This window comes from Hemicordylus capensis, chromosome 4 (genome assembly GCF_027244095.1).
Source record: "Hemicordylus capensis ecotype Gifberg chromosome 4, rHemCap1.1.pri, whole genome shotgun sequence".
Classification (NCBI taxonomy): Eukaryota; Metazoa; Chordata; class Lepidosauria; order Squamata; family Cordylidae; genus Hemicordylus; species Hemicordylus capensis.
The window spans coordinates 236185464-236206407 of NC_069660.1; the positions used below are offsets into that span (position 1 = coordinate 236185464).

At 40.7% G+C, this 20944-nt stretch overlaps 1 protein-coding gene and 1 long non-coding RNA gene across 4 annotated transcripts in view; one reads left to right on the top strand and one right to left on the bottom strand.

Annotated features, from left to right (window-relative positions):
- The window catches only part of LDLRAD4 (low density lipoprotein receptor class A domain containing 4), a 452021-nt gene that overhangs the window by 348587 nt on the left and 82490 nt on the right, over nt 1-20944 (bottom strand). The window lies entirely within an intron of this gene.
- On the top strand, nt 4537-7441 carry LOC128322370 (uncharacterized). Its single transcript, XR_008305677.1, has 2 exons — nt 4537-4640; nt 7160-7441. It is a non-coding gene; the product is annotated as an uncharacterized LOC128322370 (long non-coding RNA).

A 20944-nucleotide genomic window follows, 5' to 3' on the forward strand; every position in this document is an offset into this window, starting at 1 on the left:
TTGAATGCAATGAGTGTGGCAATATTATACATTGAAGAATAATTCTTATTCTTGAATTATCTTTTGTCTTGCATGTTCCTGGAGAGGAGATTTTTGAAGTAGCCAGTCTTCAATTATATTAAACTGGTGTGCCAGCAAGTTTAGTTTTTCTTTGTGCAACAAAAACTTCACTTCCTTTACCAACTATTTTAATGTGTAAGAGTGAAATGGTAATAATCCAATTGCCTTCTTTTTAGTCATATCATTGTGTGCGCATGCTCTCTCTCTCTCTTGCACTCTCTCTCTCTCTCACACACACACACACACTTAAACAGCACTGAAGTGTAAAATGTACTTTCACCAAGGTCAGTTTCTTGTGATTACTTGCCTGTGGCAACTGATGCCCGTCGCAACAGACTGAGTCTCAGCAGTCCACAAAGTCACATTGGTGCTTATGCAGAGGACATCAAGTATGTTATACTTGACTAGACTATTTGCAGTGCTGTTAAATTTCAGCACATATATTTAACTCTTTGTACCTTATAGCAAAGCTTAAAATCTGCCCACCTACACCAGGTGTTTCCAGTTTAAATATAAAGAGTTATGGTACAACCCAAAGGGTCAATGTTCTAGACACATCTCAAACACAATATTTTATTATAAGTAAGCATTCTTAATTTACAGTAAGATCTGCATATAATTGGCTGAATGTATTTTTAAAAGACAGTCCTTAGGCACCCCACCCACCCCCCAGTAAATTAGGTATCTAAGAGCCCCTGGTGGCGCAGTGGTAAAACTGTCACCCTGTAACCAGAAGGTTACAAGTTCGATCCTGACCAGGGGCTCAAGGTTGACTCAGCCTTCCATCCTTCCGAGGTCGGTAAAATGAGTACCCAGAATGTTGGGGGCAATATGCTAAATCATTGTAAACCGCTTAGAGAGCTCCGGCTATAGAGCGGTATATAAATGTAAGTGCTATTGCTAAGTGCTATCTAGGAATAAATCTACAAACTTCATTTCTAGGCTCTATAAGGCAAATTGTCCACCCTTTCTGGCTTAGCCAAAGGAGAAAGCAAAACCCTGGTTAAAATATTAGCTGGCTGGGAAGGATATCTGCTATTAAAAATGAACTGTTTACCAAAAGTATTTTTTTAAGATGTTGCCCACACAGAACCCACATGAATTCATCAAATCCCTGAAAAAAGTAGTAGCGAGGTGGCTCCGAGCATTCCAAACACTCCATGTTAGGATCAAAATATTTCAGCTACCAATTGAGGCAGAAGGATCTTGATTACCAGACTTCAAAAAATTATATTATATGGCTAACCTTAGATCATACATGGATCAAGGACGAATAGGAAAAAGACCACTGCATGGGTGAGAGGAGAACTGGAGATGTGGAGCAAAACCAAAAGGCGCCTGGAGATGGAATATCAGTTCTCTCTTCAAATGATCACAGTGAACAGACTCCCCGACTTTCTCCCAGGTAGTCTAAGAGCAGGAGTAGACAGAAAGTAAAGTAAAGGTAAAGTGTGCCATCAAGTCAGTGTCAACTCCTGGTGACCACAGAGCCCTGTGGTTGTCTTTGGTAGAATACAGGAGGGGTTTACCACGGCCATCTCTACCTGTAGACCAGGGTAATTGGCATTTTTTCAAATAATGCTGGACTGTGCTGGTATTTGTCTGTTGCAGCAAGGTCCTACATCTATTCCTAAGCATGAATCATGAAGCATGATTCAGAATCACTTACCACAGATTAGTTGTACCAAGCATGCAGCTTTGTTTTGTATGTTAGCACACACTGGTGGACCACAAGGATTCTAGGAAAATATTTTTTTACCACACAAGACTGAAGTCTGCTTACTCCTGTGAGCAGAAGTAAGCAGTGGGAAGTCAAGGAGAAGTTGTACTGAAGCAATAACAGTTGTTTCTTTTTGAGAAGGGGGTTATAATTCTGGTGGAAATCCGGTCCGAACAGGATTTAAGATAACGTATTTCTAAATTCTAGTTGACGTTACTGATTGTTATAAAGCACTAAGGCCCAAATCTTAAGACATCTGATACAATCTAAGTACATGCTTGTTAAGGAAAGCAGTTTAGCAAGTGTGACAGAGAAATTAGATACAGTTCTAATTCCAGTATTCAAGTTGGGCATACAGAGAACTGGGCAAATGTTATAGCACCAAAAAATGGAACGATAGCACACAATAGTATTAAGCCTCAGAGGATACTATATGGCAGTGTTCTTTACTATAAAGCCTGAGAGCCAATGGCGGCTTCCATCAACCCTAATTGCAGATCCTTGACTAATTGTTTATTGGGCCTGTGCAAAGCTTCACCCAAAGCTGAATACTCCACACAGTCCTCCACCCTGCCCAGCACCATGTGGAAGTGACCATTCCCATCATGCAGTGCTGCACTTTGCCTAGTGCCAGTGGGGCTCCTTTAAGGGAAATGGAGCCCTTTTGAGTCCCTTGCACCACTTTGGAAGGCGTGCAGAGAGTGCTGGGAAGTATAGCCTTTCTTAGCACTTCTCATAGCTCTCTTAAGAGAGGGCTTCATTTCTCTAAAAGGCTCTCTCTGCACTGAGAAAACTAAAGTACTGTGCAGAGGTCAGCACATTGGCAAATGAGTCTCATAGTGAAGGCTTTTTGCCAAAGTGGCTTGAAAAATAGTGAAGATCACTGCTATATGGGATGCACAATAATACATACAGGCTCTGAGTTATCAAACTGAAAAAGATTAATACATGCTGGAGGAACTGTGCAGAGGTGTGGGCATCAAACGTATATTATGGTCCTGCGCTAGGATTCAGGGATATTGGAAAATGTTTAAAAGGCAAAATCCTGAGTATGGAAGTGCCGGCATTCCATCTGAGAGAAGTCATTATAGAACTCTCAACTGGGCAAAATGAGATTGCAGAAGCAGCATCTAGCAAAGTCTCCCCGTTAGCAAGGGGAGAAAGGACAAGGAGGTCATTCAAACCTGAAAGTCTTCTAAATGATCAGCTCTTAGTTTCGCGTTGATGTGGTCTGGATTCTCTAGGCTTCATCACATGAAATTACTAGAGTCTTGAAAATGATTAAGGCAACATCATTGTTAATCGCTGTGCAACATAGTTACTAACATGAGACACAGCTTCTTACAAGAAGAGAGCCCCAGTTCCAGCAGTGAATTTCTAGAACAACTTTCTTTAAAAAGTATTGAATATGAATACATGTGTGGTATATACATGAAATGCACATTGCAAGAACTAATTAAAGTTATATAGACACTGGTCATTAATCTTGTTCTTGTCTATATATAAACTAAATCTTTCTGACAGGTCTCCCTGATTTAGAAGATATTGGTCGACTTTTTCATTCCTCCAAGCAATTATTTATGAATCATACTCTGATATGCCCCTCACTGGAGCACTTGCAGCATATCATGACTCATTGGTAATTTTCCTCTAGCATGATTTGAGGGGCGGGAGGAAAAGGCCAACCTGCCATTAAACTACACCATAGTCTTTCAAGCATTACTTCTAATTATTATTTTCCCCTTCTCCCTTGATGACTTGGGGAATGGCTTACTCATCGACATTAAGGCAACATTTCATTCTTCATTAATATGTTACAAAAACTGAGATTTCACTTGAACATTATTAGAGATGCAAAAGTCAGCTGCTTGTCTGAAATATGCATTGTATGAGTATGGCATTTGATGGTCTCAGCTGCCTTATCCGTTATGTGGCTGATTCTCTGCTGTGTATCGTGCAAGAAATGAAACACCTTCAAGAAAAATCAAAAGCTGGGGGGAAAGGGGCTGAAACTTCTATCTGAACACAATCAGGTGACAAAAAGGAAAGCAGGACCCTATTGTGGAACTCTGTTTTAGAAGATTTGTGTCTTTCTAACTTACATGTTACATTATTAATTTACCTACCTACACACAGAAAATCTTACTCGTCTTTTTATTTTCCTGCTGCAGGAGCTATTAGCACTTTTTAAAATTGTTGACCAAACCAAAGCCTTTAACACAAATTTCTATGGTGCACATGTGACTCTAACATTTTGATAATCCTGATGGGCTATATATGCTTCTATGAGGATAGAGGAAGAGGTAACCTGAAATTTTTCTCTATGTACCATTAAAGGTCACCCAAATGATTTTCTGGATTTTAGTTAAAAACAACAACAACAAAAACATGGAAATTTTCTCTATGTTAAGAAACACTATATCATATATCATTGTCTATATCACTTGTGCTGCTTCTACTACAATATCTGTTGCCAGAAGTGTAGAGACCAACCCTCAAGTTTCCTATTACTTGCCATATGGGAATCATTTTTCTAATGAAAAAATGGAAGATTTTGTACAGCTATGTTCAAATTCACTGACACAGTGCTATCTTGAATATTTTTCCCCTTTAAGTCATACAGAAACAAGCGCACGCTCTCGCTCTCTCTCCCCTGCTCAAATCCCTCATTTCCACTCTGTTGAGATCATCTGACTGTGCTATGGTGATCTAATCTGTTACATAACCAAAACACACAGAGGCAAAGTCTGCAGTCCACTCAGTGCTGGAAGCTATTGGGACTTCAAAGGGAGGAACTGTATGCAAGACAGCTGCAGCACCAAGCCTTTAATAATGAAAGGATATGCTAAGAAAAATAACAGTAAGAGGTTGGTTCTAGGAGGAACTGTCTGAAATCTTAAAATGTTCATTTTTTTTAGATTTAAGGACATTCAGGGGCAGAGCAGATCACATGGAAGATGTGAGAAGTGTGTTTATTTTCTCAAGCCTCTGTTTTGAAATGGGTAGAATATTGTCTGACTTTTGAAAATGATGTTTGTCCCACCGCATTTGGTGTGGTTTTACTCTTTTCAGCTTAAGATTTATGATTTCATCCTTGTATGGCTGCTATTATTATTACTACCATCAAGTTGAAAATGCATATCCTCAGGCATTAAAAATTGGGATAGGTCCATAAATGGTTGGTTTATGGTAGCTAATCACAAGGCTGAAGGCAGGATACTTCTGAATACCAGAATGTGTAGACAGAAGCGTATCTAGGGAAAATAGCGCCTAGGGCAACCACCGAAATTGCGCCCCTTGTCCAAACATCTGACACCCATCTTTCAGATAACTTTACCATAATATCAGCTCAAAAATACAAGTCAAGCTCGTTCATCTTTTAATATTTCCAAAACTATTTAGCAGTGGATGTAGCCAGTCCACAAAATGCTGGAAAACTACAAATTTAAGTATGCTAAGGCTCATGAAATACCCAAATATTATGTGGAGGTGTACTTGGAAAACTAAACAGAAGTCCCTGTCTAATTCTCTACTATGCATTGTAGCATCATTATTACATAAGTTTTAAAAATAAGTGGAGGATTTGACTTTTCCCAGATACTCTGAAAATAATTAAAGGATATGCAGAGTAAACTGTGTCACTGCTTGGAATATATTCTAGTATTTCAGAAAGACAGTTAAAATGAGCGAAAGAGAGCAAGAAACTCCCAGTGGGCCTTAATACTAAGGATTTCACACTGATTCAAAGACAAACTCACCATTAATAGCCATATTATCAAGACATCACATTTAACTCACTTATCACAAGAAGCAAAATAAGAGCAAATGAATACAACCCTAGCTCATAAGCTTCAGCTCAGTATTCACAAGCCCTGATTCTCTGTACATAGTGCCAATCTGAATATGTGTACAGTGACTTATAGTATATTAAATTTTTTTACAAAAACTTTTTACCTGTAGCCCCTTTGGGGGGCTTCCTAAAGGCCGTGGGGGGGTTTGCAAAGGTTGCCCCCCACTGGTCTCTGGTACCTCACAGGGACCATTTGAGCATGTGTGGTGGCCATTTTTAAAAAATAATTTTTTAAAAAAAAAGGCTGCTGAAAACAAAATGGCCACTGTGCATGATTAAATGGCCTCTGCAAGGCCTGGCGTGGCCTAGTGCCTCACAGATGCCATTTGAGCATGCACGGTGGCCATTTTGTTTTCGGCGGTCATTTTTATTTTTATTTTTTTAAAATAATAAATGGCGCCCCCCCTTCAAGTGGCGCCCGGGGCACATGCCCTGCCTGCTCCACAATAGATACGCCTCTGTGTGCAGATATACAACAAAATGGAGTCTGCCGCCATGTTTGAAGCCGCTTGTGGCATCTAGCTGACCCTTGTTGGAAACAGGATGCTGTTTCCACTTGGAACTGAAACACTGCCAAGGAGATGCCCACCAGATCTGCTAGGAGAAGGAATTCCAGAAATCAGGAGCTGACCTGAGAAGGCCCTGATGCTTCCCATGGAAAGATAACCTGCACTGGAGCCTTCCTGAATGTACTCATGGGCTAGGCAGATTCATGCAGGAGAGCCAAGAAGGCAGTCACCCAAATACTACCTTGACCCCAAACTGTTAGAGCTTTGAAAGGCACAAAACAGAAGAGGACAGGTATCAAAACTGTTCCGGATTATCTCTTTTCTCAATCTCTCCCCTCACCCTTCTGCCTACACCTTGCAACACCTGCCAATTGCCAGGCCATTAGAGCCTTTACTTCCTCGCTCCCCTTCCCTCTTTACCATGTCCCGAAAGCTGCTTTCACCCCAATACAATTGTTTCAGGTTTCACAATTACCATATTTTACATTGCGCCTCTGTATTTTAGAAATAAACATTGAAGCTCTTCATACAATCCATGTGAAGAACTTTGGGTGGGTCTGCAGGGAGAGTGGGATTTCCCAGCTTTCCCTGCAGATGATCCATTACCTGTCACTGGGTGGGCAGATCGCTCACCCAGACATGCAGCGGCTCTCTTGAACCTCGCTTGGCCTTTCTGGGGGTTGGCCTCAAGAAAGCTCAACTGTGCAGAGCCCTGCCCCCCAGAGCCCAAATACTGCACCAGAAGACAACAGAAAGGATCATAAACCCTGGCAAAAGAAATGCAAGGAGACAATAAGGGATACAAAAAGAGAGTGAGTAGCATATAGCTAGGTCTATATGCTATATTTATTTCTGCTATAGTCAAGGGGAATAACAAAAACTTCTTTAAATATATCAAAAGCAGAAAATCTGCCAGGGAAGTGGTTGGACCCTTAGATGATGAGGGCATGAAAGCGATTATTAAGGAAGATAAAGAGATTGCAGAGAAGCTGAATGAATTCTTTGCATCTGTCTTCACAGTGGTGGATACTGGCCATAACTTTGCTCCAGAACAGAGCTTCTCAAGCTTCGAGGCTGAAGAACTGGGCCAATTTGAGGTGACAAGGGAGGATGTTCTTAACTGTACTTCACATATAGACTGATGGGGTCTGAGCTGTTGCTGACTGATGAGAAGATCTTGGGGTCGTAGTGGACAGCTTGTTGGAAGTGTCCGCTCAGTGTGCGGCAGCTGTGAAAAAGGCAAATCCTATGCTAGGGATCATGAGGAAGGGGATTGAAAATAAAAATGCTAATTTTGGAGTACTGCATGAAGTTCTGGTCACCATAACTTAAGAAGGACATTTTAGAACTAGAAACAGTGCAGGAAAATCTCAATCATGATGATCAGGGGCCTGGAGCACCTTTCTTGTAAAGCAGTGGTACAGCTTTTGAGGCTTTTTAGTTTGGAAAAGCGGTGACGATGGGGAGACATGATAAAGCTGTATAGAACTATGCATGGAGTAGAGAGGGTAGACAGAGAGAAGATTTTCTCACTCTCTCATAACACAGAATTAGGTGTCATCCCATGAAACTGAAGGCCAGGAAATTTAGGACCAACAAAAGGAAATAGTTTTTCACACAGCACATTAAAAAGAATGGAATTCTTTGCCACAGGATATAGTGATGGCCACTAGCTTGGATGGCTTTCAAAGGGGCTTAGACAACTTCATGGAGGACAGGTCTATCAATGGCTACTAGTCTGGTGGCTATAGGCCATCTCCAGCCTCAGAGGCAAGATGCCTCTAAATACCAGTTGCAGGGGAGCAACTGCAAGAGTGAAGGCATGCCCTCACCTCTTGCCTGTCAGCTTCTCAGAGGCATCTGGTGGGCCACTGTGTGAAACAGGATGCTCGCCTAGATAGGCCTTGGTCCTGCTCCAGCAGTGCTTTGTTGTTCTATAGGGAATCTCTCAATCCTGGAGCCAGTGTTACTCTGTTTAAGGCTCCTAGTTAAAAATGTTACACAAGGGCTGGTTTATTTCTTGTTGGTGGCCTCTGAGATGCATCTGAGATTCTAAGGATGTTTTAATTATGTGCACAATATATTCAATGCTTTTTGTGTGCTTGCAAGGCATCTCATAGTACACCAGCTCTGGCAATTGATGTGGTTCTAAACAAAAGCATTGAACAAGATCTTAGTGAGACTGGGCTGAGGAGAAAATAAAAACAACTTTATTTGTTAGCCAACCCATAACAAATTTTCCTCATAATAAATTGTCCCAGATCATTTCATGCCTAAATAGTTCATCAATAATATTAGTATTTTCATTGGTCATTACTTTTGCACTTAAAACAGTGAGGTGTGTTTGAAAACAAAACGAGTGGAAGAAAGTTAGCAGATTCCTTGAGGAATTTCCTTCATGCTTTTTCTTCTGTAAGTTCTTCACTGTGGTAATACTGAAAAGGCAGTTTTAAAATTATTGGTTTGTCCCTCCACTCCCCCCACCCCGCCCTCAACTTTGACATTTTACATTATACAATTTTTGTTATTCATTTCATTCATCATGCACACCGATGAAAAGAATGGAATATTGTTTGTAAGAACAGAACACACTCTAACATTCTTCCAAATTTAGTTTCTTCCTAAAATTCAGCCCTAATGCCTATTTGATTAAGGTAGTTAAATTCTTTTCAAGTCTGAGGAAAACAATGTATTTATTCAAAACTGCACTGACCAATCTTACACACCCCCTTGTGTGTGTGTGTGTAGTTATGTGATCCCTAATTGCAGTGTGACACATAGTGAGTGAGTGATGCAGAATTTTGTTTCCTTTATTTGAGAAAGCACTAATGTGGTCTTGTAATATTAGCTTTCTTTACAAGTATAAATGCAGAGCATGGTGAAGACAAATACACTCCTAAAAGCAGACAGCACAGTCTGCACCAGATTCCAGAAAGAAATGTGTATATCCCCGGAAGGCCATAGCCCAGTTAGAGAATCCAGCTCACTCATTTTCTCAGTATTCAAATTGTAAAACAGCTTTCAGTCATTTCTCTGTCCCCACTTCCCAAATAGAGAGATGTCATTTTCTCCCAGCTCTGATAGATATCACAGACAAGACAAATTCCCAGATATCAGAAGACCATATCCCGTCTTTAGTTCCAACTGATGCAACATCAACTGGTCATTGTGAAGTATTAGATAGCAATCAGCCTAGTCAGTAACTTTTCATGTATGTTCCATGGAGAAGGACAAAAAAAAAATTGAACTTGCATGAGAAGAGAAATGTTTTACGTGATTCAGTACATTTTAGGCTTTATTTTACAGACAAAAATGGAAGCTTTCATTGCGTTCCTATTGTCCTTAGCTGATTTAGGGGGAAGAGAAGGAAGCAACGATGGAGCATATGTTTGACACAGATTTGTATGTTTCAGCAGAAATCTCTGAGAAGAAAGCTTGTGTCTGTTTTGCTAGGAGCCGTGAAACCTTTTGTCTGTTTTGTAGGAAGATGAGATATTTCCATAGACAGCTGTCTCCTAAGTGCTACACCTCCTGGTTATTTGCATCCAGTGGAGTGCAGACATGGAAACACATGTCTTTTTGCATCAAGCTTTCAGAAGGAGACAGTGGTCACCAAAGTGTGCAGTAAGTCTGTGAGATGATGCTACAGGTGAAACTCGGAAAATTAGAATATCGTGCAAAAGTCCATTAGTTTCAGTAATGCAAATTAAAAGGTGAAACTGATATATGAGACAGACACATTACATGCAAAGCGAGATAAGTCAAGCCTTAATTTGTTATAATTGTGATGATCATGGCGTACATCTCATGAAAACCCCAAATCCACAATCTCAGAAAATTAGAATATTACCTGGAACCAAGAAGACAAGGATTGAAGAATAGAACAATATCGGACCTCTGAAAAGTATACAGTGTACTGTGCTTGATTGGCCAGCAAACTCGCCTGACCTGACCCCATAGAGAATCTATGGGGCATTGCTAAGAGAAGGATGAGAGACATGAGACCAAACAATGCAGAATTGCTGAAGGCCGCTAATGAAGCATCCTAGTCTTCCATAATACCTCATCAGTGCCACAGGCTGATAGCATCCATGGCACGCCGCATTGAGGCAGTAATTGCTGCAAAAGGGGCCCAAACCAAGTACTGAATACATATGCATGCTTATACTTTTCAGAGGTCCGATATTGTTCTATTCTTCAATCCTTGTCTTCTTGGTTCCATGTAATATTCTAATTTTCTGAGATTGTGGATTTGGGGTTTTCATGAGCTATACGCCATGATCATCACAATTATAACAAATTAAGGCTTGACTTATCTCGCTTTGCATGTAATGCGTCTGTCTCATATATCAGTTTCACCTTTTAATTTGCATTACTGAAATTAATGGACTTTTGCACGATATTCTAATTTTCCGAGTTTCACCTGTATAACTTCCAGATTTGGGTTCTCTGCTCTAGGTGCTTCTGAAGTATCTGGAGTTTTAGATCATAAAACTCTAGATCCAAATCCATAAGCATTGCTTATCTGCCTAAACCCAACATATCCTTATATTGCTGGTACACGTCCCACAATGATTATGACTTTTCACTCCTGAGTGCTAAGTGGAAGGAGGAGGAGTTGGAAACCCAGATCATTCCAGCCCAATGGACCAATGCTCTAGCAAGCACAAAAATCTTCTAACCTAGATCTTAAATTGAGGCTTATCCAGCAAAAACTGATATTCCGTACCAATTGGACACCTGAACTCTTATTCCATAAACATATCATTGCTTCTTCCTTATGTTTTCACTGTGAAAATTACAAGGCTCCCTAATTCATATGATGTGGAGTTGCAATGTAATAGCTCCCTTTTGGTAAGACGTGATTGACCATATCAACCTAGTTTTTAATTCCAATTTTAAATTTTGTGAAAGAACAATCCTTTTTGGTTATTTACCATGTCTGGAACATCTCCTGGGTAGCAGTTCATGGCTTTCCCGTGCCCTACTTGTTGCAAAGCATATTGTTTCACAGTGTTGGAAAGACCAATTCAGCCCCTCAGTTTATCAATGGATAACTCCCTAGTCTAGCAACTTTTGAACTGACAACTTACTGTCGTATGCTGAAAGAAGACTCCCATACCAAGATGTGGAAGGACTATTTAAGAGTTATTTGTATAATTTCCTCTGTTTATTTCAGATCAATACCTGTGTTAGCCCCTTTATCCTCCCTTTCCCTTCTCCCCCTTTCTGTTTGTTTCTGTTATTTTCTCATACTCCCACCTTTTTGTTCTAATTACTTTGTTAAAAATTGGAAAAACTTGATTAAAACTGTTAATTACGTAAAAAAGGAGTCTGTGAAATGAAAATTTTTCTAGATGTCTACAAAATAGTGGCACCACATGCATCTTGATCAATTGCTGTAGTTAGAAGCTGTTCCCAGTCTCCTTGGGGTGTATTTATTTATTAATATTTTTATATCATCTGATATGTACATCTCTAGGTGGTATACAAATTTTAATATTAAAAATCAGAGATTAAAATACATAACACAATAAAAATATAAAACAAATTATTAAAATTAATTATAATTAAAAGCTTGCAAGAACAGGAAAGTCTTGAGGGTTTTCCTGAAAACAAACAGAGAAGGAGATGCTCTAATTTCAGCAGGGAGCATATTCCAAAACCCTGGGGCAGCCACAAAGAAACCTGGTCCTGAGTTGTCACCAGAAAAGCTGGTGGCAATCGTTACCGGACCTCTTCAGAAGATCATAAAAGGCAGTAAAGGAGGCACTCTCTTAAATACCCTGGACCCAAGCTGCTAAGGGCTTTATAGGTAATAACCAGCACTTTGTATTTCACCCGGAAACATAGCAGCAGCCAGTGCAGTTCATTCAAAACCGGTGTTATATGGTACCTTCATGTTGTCCCAGAGACCAGTCTGGCTGCTGCATTCTGTACCAATTGTAGTTTACGGACTACATACAAAGGCAGCCACACGTAGAGCACATCACAGTGATCAAGTCTGGAGTTTACCAGCATACATACCACTGTTTTTAGGTCATTTACCTCTAGAAATTGACATAACTCACATATTAGCAATCCCAAGCAACATACCTGATCTTTCAGGGAGAGGGTAACCTCATCCAGAACAGGCAGATCTAAACCATCTCTGGGTCCTGACCCTCCAGAGTCAGTACCTCCATCTTATTTGGATCCACCTTCAGTTTGTTATCCCTCATCCAGCCCATTACCACCTCCAGGTAGGTATTTAGGGAAGATCAACATGGAGAAGTAAATCTGGGTGTCATCAGCATATTGATAACACCCAGCACCAAACCTCCTAATGATCTCTCCCAGCAGTTCCATGTAGATGTTAAAGAGCATTGGAGACTGTATGGAGCCTTGTGGAACTCCATACAGTGGTCCCTCGACTTACGAAGTTAATCCGTTCCGAATGCACGTTCGTTGGTTGAAAATTTCGTTAGTCGAAAAGCGCACCCACAGAGGTCTGAAAAAATTCGTAAGTCGAGTAAGCCGCATCTAAAAATTCGTGAGTCGAGGAAACCGCATCTAAACCGCCAACGGTTTCCGTTCGTAGCTCGAAAAATTCGTAAGCATGCAGCCATTTTTGTCGTTCGTAAGTCGAAAACATCAGATGTTGAGTAGTTCGTAAGTCGAGGGTCCACTGTACTTCAGTTCTCGCTTTTGCAGAGCAACAGTCTCCAAGAGACACCATCTGGAATCTACCAGAGAGGTAACAACGGAGCCACTGTCAAACAGTGCCCTCTCTCAGGCGGTCCAGAAGGATACCATGGTCAATGGTATCAAAAGCCACCGAGAGATCCAAAAGAATCAGCAGAGTCACACTTCCTGTCGATAGCCATTTGGACATCATCCATCAGGCCAACCAAGGCAGTCTCTACCCCATAGCCCACACAAAAGTCAGTTTCAAATGGTTCTAGATAATATGTATCATACAAAACTGCCTGGAGTTGAGAGGCCACCACCGACTCAATCACCTTGCCCAACCATGGAAGGTTAGGTCTGTAATTAGCTAACTCCGAGGGATCCAATGCAGGATTCTTCAAAAGTGGTCTAATAATAGCCTCTTTAAGACAAGGAGGCATCCTGCTCTGCCTCAGAGAAGCATTTATATATTTACCAGACCCTCTCTGATAATATGATTATCAGATGAGATAAGCCAAGTTGGGCAAGGGTCAAGAGAACAGGTTGTAGGATACACAGTCCAAAGCAGTTTGTCCACTTCCTCAGGAGTCACAAACTGAAAATGATCCAATCTAATCCCATAAGAGGAGTTGAAGTGTATGTCCTTGAAGTATGATTTGAAATATAACAAAAAAGCAGGCTTGTCAGGTCTTCATTGAAAATGGTGCCTATCACTTCAATTATTCCCTGGCACCAAAGAAGATGCAACCGCTGCACCTTTCAATCCACTGCTCTGCTGATCCACCTTTCAATCCACTGCTTTGCTTGCTCCTGCTCTCTCACTTGCTGCAGCAAATGGAAATCTAGTTTTGCCCCAAGATGCAGGGCTCATCAAAGGGGATTGTTGTCTTAGTGCCTCATACCACATAAAAGGACAAGTAGGCAGAGGTCCACCTAAGTAATTTTGAAGCCTGAACCTAAAGGCCTTTGGAGGTCTCCCGCGCTGGAAGTTAAGCATCATCCCCCTACACACACACAAACACAAACACACACCCTGTGACAAACACAGTATTTTTAACACGTGGAGTATATTTATGCAAATATGCAGTAGCACAAACATTTCAGCATCCAACTTAACATATTCCCATCCCACATTTTTCTTTCTCCACTCCACACGCTGTCTCTAAAGCACCCGATACAGGTCATACTCACACTTGGCCTCCCAGTGCAGTGCAAGCCAGCATCAACCATATCACCCAGGATAGTCTAAAGAGGATTTGGGGGCCTCCAGGGGTGTGGAGGCCCTGGACTTCGGCTCCGAAGTCCAGGGGTAAGAGCGCCATTGCAAGTAGGCATCACCAGTAGGTGACAACCTAGCATGGAAAGAAACCAACTGTTGAATGGAAAGAAACAGACTGCAAATAAGTAAAAGCCTTTGGTTTTACCAAATTAGGTCCACAAAGGATTATATTTTGATTACCAGCTTTGGCATCTTCTACTTTACTTGCTTTCCAGCTTGTGAAACTTATAAAAGCATGTAAATCTGAGTTAATCTGAAAACAAAGAATTGTTTAGAGAGAAGACCACAAAACATTTATTTTGATTTAGAAATGCCCTGTTGGAAGACTACCCATACCCCACACTTACTTTATTTATTTATTTGTTTAACATATTTTCATACCGCCCAAAACATCTGGTGTTGGTCTCCTCAATATGGAAGAACATTTATGTTTAGTATTTTCAATAACTAAATAATTAAAGGTTTATAAATTAATGAAAAGTCAGAACTCCCTCAAGATACGTCTGATACGTCTTCGTGCTTCAGTATACCCATTTCTGCAGGTAAATGACCTTAAAACAATGGTGATTGTACTGATAATCTCCAGGCTCAACTTCTGTAAGGCACTCTACATGGGACTGCCTGTGTACATAGTCCAAAAACTACAATTAGTACATAATGCAACAGCCAGACTGGTCTCTGGGTCTATCTGAGGGACCACATAACACTAATCTTAAAAGAACTGCACTGGTTGCTGATACGTTTCTGAACAAAATACAAAATGCTGGTTATTACGTATAAAGTCCTTAATGACTTGAGTCCAGGGTACTTAAGAGAGCACCTTCTTTGTCATGAGCCCTATCGCCCATTGCAATCATCTGGGGAGGTCCAGTTACGGTTTCCACTGGCTCGTTTGGTGGTGCCCCGGGACCGGGCCTTCTCTGTGGCTGCCCTGGGGTTTTGGAATATGCTCCCTGTCAAAATAAGTGAATCTCCAGCTCTGATTGCTTTTAGGAATACCCTCAAGGCATACCTGTTTTCTCAGGCTTTTAGCTGAAATTAATTTTAAACTGTTTAATTGTTTTTCTCCTGTGAAATTATTTTAATTTTTTTATTCTGTGAAATAGTCTCAATTGTTTTTAGCAATAGCAATAGCAATAGCACTTACATTTATATACCGCTCTATAGCCGGAGCTCTCTAAGCGGTTTACAATGATTTAGCATTTACAATGATCATTTACATTGATTTTTGATCATTTACAATGATTTTACTCTGTTTTATGTTTTGTGTGTTTTAAATTGTGTACGCTGCCTAGAAATACACATATCAGGTGGTATATAAATATGATAAATAAAATAAAATAAATATAACTAGAACCATTTCCAACAGTATCAGGGAATAGTGCTTTGGAAGCATCTGCTACAGAACTATTGCAACTGCCCACAAGGCATACTGCAAACAGGGCTGGCCCAAGCTGCCTGGCACTTGAGCAAACAAGGTGAGGTGCCTTCTCACCTCCCTCAGTGGTACGAAGAGGGTTCCACTTTCCCCCCATCCCAACCAGCACTTACTCTGGAGGAAGAGCAGAAAGCAGCAGCAGCAGCAGCTGATGCAATGGGGCCAGGGGTGGGAAGTGGTGGGGGAGGAAGGGTGAGAGAAGAGAAAGAAGAGATACAGTGGGCCTAGGTGGCCAGATTTGGCTTTTAAAAAGCCAGATTCTGGCTTACAGCCCATTTGACCCACGAGTATACCCCTTAAGTTCTGGCAACTCTGCAGTGGGCCAAAGAAAGATGAGTGGTGGGCAAGCAGGATGGCACTAACAGTAGCAAGGCAGGGATAGTCACCACCACCTCCGCCTCTGCTGCCTGAAGTGAACACTTGCCTCGCTTCTTGGTTCCCTAACCCTAACAGAAGGCAGACCCTTTAAAATGGATTGTTCAGTATTTCATTCAAATTCTGATGCCATGTCAAAAATAAAAGATCACAATGAAAAATTATCAAGTCACCCTGAAATCAAACAGCACTCAAGGTGGAGGTCACAATTTCTATGCAGTACATGAAAAGTAAGAACCTGCTAAGGTTCTTGTTCTTCAAGGAAGCCAGAATAATCTTGTAGCAGTAGCTAACTTTGGTCTCTTCCAGGCAGTGATATATTCCAACTCGAATGAAACTTATGATGAAAAATGAACTGAAAAACCCACACAATGTACAAGGATGTCACGTAATATTATTAACTCCATCTGCTGGCAATCTGCAGCAATTTGTGAAACCACCATGTCTTTTCAAGCTCCTTTTAGTCTACCTTTAAGTTGTTTTATAGATTGCTATCAATTTCCAGCAGATGGCGCTAAGAATATTGTCCGATGTCCTTGTATATAGTGTGGATGTCCCATTTTATTTGTAGCTGTAATTTGTGCTGAAGTTGGAATATATCACCAGCTGGAAGAACCCTTTAAAAGAAAAGAAAATCAACAACAGATTGACTTCTTTTCTCAACTCTGGGGGATATTCTTTTAGCCTGACAGTTTAACCGAGGCAAGCTGTGCAAGGGGTATTTTTGGTTTGTTCTTATTTTGTTTTTGCTTTGTTTCTTAGCTAGAGATCAATTAAGTGAATGATGCTCATTCTCATGGGCTTTGAGCAATCACACCTTACTTCAGGAGAAGAATAGTAATGAGAAAGGCTTCTTCCAGTATTGTTTTTTTCTTGCTCTTGATTTAGTAGTCCTGAAAGTCTAAGTAGATCTCTTGGCAAGTTTAAATGACAAAGCAACCAATCACACTCTGACATTTATACACGCCTGGAGGTATCTTGCTTTCTTGTCTTGTGATCATTCTCTGTACTTTATTTGCCTTGAGGAATGCTGGCCTAAATATTGTTAAGATACTTTGAATTTGCCTCTAGGGATATAAAAATCTGCCTATCATTTTCTGAAAACGTATTGTTTGAGTTGAATGGTGCATTGCTCACTCTGTTCTGCATGGGCTACTAAAGAGAGATTGCGTTTTTGTTTTCCTTACTGTCCTGCCTCCTCATTTAGAGCCTCTTCTTTCACCTAGCAATTAAAATAAACCAGATTTTATTTTATTTTTTGCACAGCACTCAGAGTGCTTGAGCAATTAGCATTTTAAAACTCTGTCCATTTTCTTAAAGGAAAACACTTCTTTTTTAATTTAAGCAATACACACAGGGGCTCAGCGAACGGTATACTGTGCTCTCTTAGCAATGTAGGCTTTTTACAATGAATCTATTTCTCCAGAGGCTGCCATCCTAAACCTACCTATTTGTAAGTGAACTGAATTAGAATGAGAACTTACTTCCCTGTAAATTGGCTTAGGACTGAAGTGCCAGTCAATATATTTTTAAAAAAGTTATATACTGGATGTTCATAAGTGGAATGGATTGTTGTCACTTAAATCTGCTAACCTAAGTCGTGCCGCATGGAAGTAAGGTCCAGTTATCATACCTGACTTTGAGGGCAGAATACTATTGCCTGAGCAAGCATTTTAGCCCTGATTCCAGGTCATTTTGCCTGGTAACTATACTCTGGTTTTGCTATAGTTAAAACTAGGCTCCTAATAAGACACCAAAATTGTGCTATCATTTAAGATTTTGATGAGAGATGGTATATTTATGCCATCTCAGGTATATTTATGCAAATATGCATTAGCAGAAACATTTCAAAATGCAACTTAGCACATTCCCATCCCACATATTTCTTTCCCCAGTACCCCCTCTGTCTCTAAAGTACCAGGCACAGGTCACAATCACACTGGGCCATCTGCTGCAGCTCAGGCCGGTGGTGTGGCGCGGCAACCACACCACGACAGACTAAAGAGGATTTGGGGGGCCCCAGGGGGTGTGGAGGCCCTGGACTTTGGTTGCTTAAGTAAAAGCACCTCTGACCTAAATACACTTCTAAATGAAAAAAAAACAAGCACTTTTTATCCAAAGGAGAAGGCAGTTTAATGTCATCATATCTACTACTACTACTACTACTACTACTACTACAATATTTATATACCACTTGTCAACCAAAGTTCTCAAAGCGGTTTACACAGAAAAATAAATAACACATCTTAAGACTTCATAGCTGTTCTTAAGCTATTGACTGAGATCCCATCTAAAAAAAGATCCCATATGATGGCAAAACAACAATTGCAAGCCCAAAAGATAGGTCACACATAGAACACAGGCATAAATGAACAAGACTATAATCAAGTTGATAAGAAGAACGTTAATTCCTTATTTGGACATACATTATGGATACAGCAGAAAGGTGGTACCAAATCTCAAACACAACTTTGGCTTATTCTAGATATGGCAACTAACTAATTCAAACCTTAATTTACAATGTTTTGGCTATCGAGTATGACTAGGGCTAATCAGCTACCTCCAAAGCCACCATAACATAACATCAAACAACAGTAGCAGTGGTAACTATGAACAAGCTTGTCCAGGTTGATAAGACTCTATGGTAATCTTTCACTTAAGAAACATTGCTGTTATAATAATATTTATTTCTTTTATCACTGGTCGCTAATAGGATGCTGATACAAACATTTTAACTGTAGATATTTAAATAACCTTGATTGTTAAGGTGGTTTGCTTTTATTTCTTGCTTTGAGAAATAGGCAGACATCGCTTTTTGGGGGGTGGGGTCACAGTTCATTGAAATTTCTGTTTAAATGTTAAGAAATAATGTTATGCCATTTTCATTGTAATTACTATATTTTAAAATCTTAGAAAACGAAGTATGACCATTGGTCCATCTAGCTCAATATTGTCTCAGTAATGATTGGCAGTGGCTCGCCAAGGTTTCAGGCAGGAGTCCTTCTCAGTCCTAGCTAGAGATGCCAGAGATTGAACTCGGGACCATCCACATGCAAAGCAGATGCTCTACCACTGAGTTATGGCCCTCCCCATTGCCTTCTGATTGGTCTTGTTTATTACTGGCAGTGTTTTGGAAGAGTGGACACTCTGGAGGACGGATACACAGTCCAGAAAACTAAAGGGGAAAATAATTAAGAAACCACAGGGCCACCCCTCCGAGTGTCGCCACTTAAAATTAAAACAGAGGGGCACTATTTTACATTTAAAATGGGTTGTTCACACATAACAATATAATCTCTGGAGAACCAATGCCACTTACCAAGACTTCCATATGAAACTCACAGTATACCTCTGAAACCAGTACTACTGAGTAACAGTTAGCTGTGACTTGAGTGTCTAATGACAAAAATTTGGTAAGGGACACACCAAAGAAATCCCTTTATTTCCAATAATGCCACATCAGCAACATATTGATCAAATCCTGTCATCTTAGGAAAACAGGCATTAGTATCCCTATGATTAAAAATAGGCATAAACCTTTTAAAATTAATAATAAATAATTACACCTTTCCAAGAAAATGCAGAGGTCAACTGGCCACCACAGAAAGGGAGAAGCTTGTCTATATGGGGCTTTATTCTAGAAAGCATCTCTAAACATCACAACCAGTAAGACTCATGGCAGATCAGTTATCCTAAAAGAAATACACACAAGAGAACTGAAAGAAATCAACTAAGAGCAGGAATCTAGGAACATGTCTCTAGTCACATGCCAATCCCTGCCCCCACCCCACAATCTCTTATTCCTGCCTTCACTAAGTCCCAAATCTTATCCTTCTAACGATCCCACTGAACTGCACATTTCATCTGTTGTTCCATTCTTTTATTGCCATCTTTGTTTTGTTTTTATCTGACATTGAGTTTTCTTGCTTCTGGTATCCTGATTTTATTGTATTGTACTGACTGAAGTTTGAAACAAGTTGTTCTAGTAAGAACTAATCAGACTACTTTCCTTTCACTGTCTCTACAACTGGATTAAATTTGGTTCAAATCGAGGTCCACAAGTTAGATCTCTTGCACCTCAACTGTACATGTGTCCGCCATCTTGGATCAGGGTGGATGATATCATTACAAACTACACTATTTAGGTTTCCCTGTGTATCACTCACTACAACTGTACCAAATTTGGTTCAAATTGGTTAGACTGTGCACAAGTTAGTGCACTTGAACCTCAAAGGTTTATGTCTGCCATCTTGAATTGGGATGGATGACATTGTCACAATCTATGCTGTTGAGGTGTCCCTATGTGTCCCTACAGCTGTATAAAATGTGGTTCAAATCAGTCAAGTGGTTCACAAGTTACCCCACTTGCGCCTCCAAAGTTTACGCATCTGCCATCTTGAACTGGTGTGGATGACATCATCACAAACTATGCCATTGAGGTGTCACTGTGTGTAACTCACTGCAATTGTACCCGATTTGGTTCAAATGGGTTAGGCAGTCCACAAATTAGCCTGCTTGCACCTCAGATGTTCACGTGACCACTATCTTGGATTGGGGTGGATGACATCATCACAAACTACGCCATTGAGGTATCCCTCCAACTATATCTGATTTGGTACATACTGGCCCAGGCGTTGCAAAGTTGTTTGGGGGGGCACTTGGAAGGACACACAGACAAATACACAGAATGCTGGGTGAGCTCATAAGCCTACTGAAAAGTAGGCTAAAAACATAAAGGAATGCAGATAAGTAGCCCTACCCAGGCTTGCACAGCCCTATTCAGGTAGAGCTGCTCATGTGGAGAGCTGGTATTGGGCCCAATGCCAGTGCTCTCCACAGGGGTAGGCTTATACTGAGGTAGGAGGGCATGCCCAGTCTCCAGCTGCATGGCTGTTCAGGCTGCCTGCAGTGGGGAAATCCCCCAATGCACTGCGCTTCTTGTGCAGTGCATTGTGGGATGCGGGAGGCAACAACCGGCTTTTCCCCACACCCCGTCGCTTCTCTCAGAGCTGTTGGGCACTGGTTGTTTGGGTGTGCAGTGATG